Source organism: Chelonia mydas, chromosome 14 (assembly GCF_015237465.2).
Source record: "Chelonia mydas isolate rCheMyd1 chromosome 14, rCheMyd1.pri.v2, whole genome shotgun sequence".
Classification (NCBI taxonomy): Eukaryota; Metazoa; Chordata; order Testudines; family Cheloniidae; genus Chelonia; species Chelonia mydas.
In genome coordinates, this window is record NC_051254.2 from 7,315,105 (window position 1) to 7,319,415 (window position 4,311).

A 4,311-nucleotide genomic window follows, 5' to 3' on the forward strand; every position below is an offset into this window, starting at 1 on the left:
AGCGAGACACTTAGTTTTAATGCTGCTGCTTTACAGCAAACACACAATATAAAATGCATAGTCTCTCCTTGCATGTGTAAATAGAGCATGCCATTAAGCATGTGTTAAGCTTTAGAGAGAAGGCTTCAAAATAGCAGTGAGATGACTTCGTAACCTGTTCTGAACAGGTCTTCAAGGAGTCCCAGTAGAGAGCATCTAAGCCCTTGTAACTGCCAACAGAGCCTATGCAAAAGATCTTTAGGTACCTTAACATCTTAACAAACCTAACTAAAAACCAAATGAGAATGCAACAAAATTATACAACAAATTAAAAAAACCTACAGCCAAACCCACCATATCCCATCCAATTATGTACCAAACTTAAAGTCACCAAGACTCCCTTTCTTTCCTTCTTCCTAGTTTTCTTCTTTAATTCATTTCACATGCTTTGATATAATGTAATTTTCCATGTAAACTGATAAATTAGTTTGGTTTCATTACTACAGGGAAAGTTACACTTACTCTATGGATGCAAGGTTGCATGCCAGATTAGGAACAATAGGAAAACTTGATAAGGGAAGACCTAGGCCCAGATTTTTAAAGGTATTTAGTTACTGCTGTGCTCAGCAATGCCGAATTGATTTCAGAGCCTAAATCGTATTTCCAAAAGGGATGTAGGCACTTACAAGCCAAAATCCCAAAAATGATATTTAGGCTTCTAAATCAGTTATACACTGTAATGCCGAGTACATCAACACCTAACTACCTTTATAAATCTGGTCTCTTACCTATTATTTGCAGAAAAGTCTAGATAAACTGTTTTATAAAAGTCTAGATAAACTGATAAAGGTAATTAAATGTTTAGCTAAAGATAAAACTTCCAGAAAAAAGGTGATGGATTTGCTGTGCTGTTCCTACAATGAAATACGGTATTAACATTAAATGTACAAAAGACTGTTAGATGTCTATTCCCCTTCTTCTCATTTCTTCATATTCTGGCCTCAACTTTTATCAGGCTTTCTTCTCTCTGAATCTAGTTTTTTATGCATCCGATGAAGTGAGCTGTAGCTCACGAAAGCTCATGCTCAAATAAACTGGTTAGTCTCTAAGGTGCCACAAGTACTCCTTTTCTTTTTACGAATACAGACTAACACGGCTGTTACTCTGAAACCTAGTTTTTTATTGTTACAGTATACATTAAGGCAAGGTATTTAAACAAATGAGTAGGCCCATGGGATTCAGCAAGGTATTTAAATGACTAGTCCCATGACAAACCTCACGGGGACTGCTGTCAGTGAGCAATCTTTAAACATATTTTAAAACCTAAAGAAGTTCCTCAACAAAAGCTTCACTAACCTGCATGGAAAGGTGGAAGAATCTTTCAGGTTATTTAACACAAACAAACAAACCCATATCTTAAAAGAACACTGTACATAAATGTTAGGAACCCTGGAAATTCCAAGATAAGATTAAAATTTACAATAAATAAACAAGAAAAAATGAATATTTAAATACACAACTAATAGCTACCCATGAACCTCAGCTTTGCCCCTGTAGTGCCACTAACTAGGTACAGTACAATAAGAGTATGCGCCTGATTGCAAGAGGTTCAGAGTACTTGCAGATCCCTGCTTCTACACATGGAAGGAGTGTTCACCAATGCAGAAAATCAGGCCCTACTGCATTAATATTTTTGTGGTCATTAATGAGATAACTTTAGGTAATGGATTAAAAAATTATCCCCAGTTTCTGGTTGTCAAGATTTATGCATTTGTTTACTTTCTCGTCTGTTTGTATTTTTACTAGTGGTGGTGTTTTGCTTCATAAAGTGGAACCTTAACTTGGAATTTCAGAGCTTTCTAAAGCTTGTAGTTTTGGAGAAAGATATAACTTCCTCTTATTTCAGTTTATTTATTTTTTTTGCCAGAGGTAACTAGAAGATTCTGTCAATCTTAACTCCACATAACTAAAGTATCTGCCTGAGAATATATATTACACATATTTGTAAATGTTTATATATATATATATATATATACACACTTGTATTGGACTGGGATAAAACATATTACACACATTCACAAAAATATATATATGCACGTACATGAAAGACTCAGAAGCATTTGTACACAGTATAAATATGATTTAGGTCTTTGGCATTGATTGGGTGTTTGATATATGCTATGTGCGCACATGTGGGTGTAGATGTGCCTTGTGAGTGCGCACAGAGGTGCTCTATTGGGAATATTTGAGTGTCCAGGTATTTTGGGTGTGTTTGCGTATGTTATATTTGGAGCTGTGTGTTGTGCAGGGTTTTTGTTGTGTGTTGGGGTGTTGTATTGCTTGGTTGTGTGGTGTATTTGTTAGGAGCATTATCAGAGGTGTCCTGCTGTGTGTTAAGCATATTGTAGGGAGGTGTTGTGTTGTGTGGTGCACTGTGGGTATATGGTGGGTGCTGGCTGCACTCTATATATGTGTTTGTTACATGATTGATGGTGTGTGCACTGTGTATGTTCTTGTTCTAAGAGGTAGCAGGTCCCATCTGCACCGTGTGTTTGTTGGGTGTGTGTGTTTTAGTGGGGGTGGGGTCATGTGTTGTGAGAGGCAGCAGATACTGGCTGCACTCTGTGTTTGTTGTAGTAGTGAGGATAGTGTGTGTAATATAGTGTGTATATGTACTTTAGCAGAAGTGGGCATTCTGTGTGATGAAAGGCAGCAAGTACTGGATGTACTCTGTGTATGTGTTTACTGTGTGTGTGTTGTGTGTGGTTAGAAGCAGGTTCCACCTGCAGTCTGTGTATGTGTTTGTTGTAGCGGTGGGGGGTTATGGGTGTGTATTTGTGGGGGGTGGTGGTGGTGATGTGGGGTATTGTAGTGTGGGGCACATTGTCAGTTGCACTGTTTGCTGTGTGGGTTAGTGATGGATGGTTATATGTGCATGGTGAGAGGTAGCAAACACTGGCTGTACTGTTTTTTGTGCGCATATGTTTTGTGGTGGGGAGGCTGTGGGTGTGAGGTGGTGGAGGAAGTTGTGATGTGCGGTACCAATTGCACTCTGTGTGTATATTTGTGTGTTGTGTTGGTGATGGGGTATTGTGTGGTTGCACTTTGTATATGTTGTGCATTGTAGTGGTAGGGGGCTGTGTGCATAATGGATGCAGGTGGGTGATAGGGGTTTGTGGTATTGTGCAGTATGGGTGTGTGGTGCCAGCTGCACACTCTGTGTACCTTTATTGTGGTGTTGTGTGTTATGCACTGGGGGGGACAGAGTAGTGTAGGGTGTTTGGTGCCAGTTGCACTCTGTGTATATGTTTGTTGTATGTTGTAGTGGTGGGGTGGATTGTGCATCTGGATGTGTGTGTGTGTGAGAGGTTGGATGACAGTGCAGTTGGCGCCATGTATATTTGTTGTGTGTTGTGGCAGAGTGAATTTTGGGTGTGGAGGTGTGTGTGTGTGTGTGTGTGTGTGGTACGACTTGCATTTTGTATTGTGTAATTGTGGGGGGGATTTGTGCGTCAGTTGTAATGGGGGAGATTTGTGTGTGTGTGTTGTCTAGTAAGGTGTGTGGTGCCAGTTGCACTGGGTGTGTCGTAGTCGGGGAGGCTGTTGATGGTGTGTGTTGTATAGTACGGTGTGAGGGTTCAGTTGCTCTGTTTGTGTTGTAGTGGGGGAGGGGATTGGTGTGTGTCTTGTGGAGGAAGGAGTTGTATGTGTTATGTAGTGGGATGTGTGGTGTCAGGTGTATTGTGTGTGTTGTAGTGGGGAGGTGGTTGGTTGTGTGTTGTGCCCGTGGTGTGTGTGGTGCCAGTTGCACTGTGTGTTGTGGTGGGGCAGGTGACTGTGTAGAGGGAGGTAGGGCTGTGGTAGTGGTGGGGAAGGGCTGCGCAGGGGGGAGGGTGGTCGGTGGACGCTGGCAATGGGGGGAGGGGGCTGTATGAGTGGGAAGGGCTGTGCAGCGAGGGAAGGGCTGTGTGTGGGAAGAAGGGCTGCCTGATGTGTGTGTGATGGGGAAGGGCTGTGCAGTGGGGAGGAAAGGGTTGCATGGTAGGGGTGTGGGGGAGGGCTGTGTATCAGGGAGGGGGAAGTGTGTGGGAAGGGCTGTATATTGGGGGAAGGGCTGTGCAGCGTGGGGAGGGAAGGGTTGCAGGTGTGTGTGTGGGAAGGACTGTGTATTAGGAAGGGGTGTGCAGAAAGGGGCAGTATGTGGGGGGAAGGGCCGTGTATGGGGGAAGGGCTGCGCAGTGGGGAGGGAAGGGTTGGATGGGGGAGGGTGTGGGTAGTATGTGTGGGGGAGGAGTGTGCAGAAGGGGGTAGTGTGGGGGGGAAGGAGGAGAC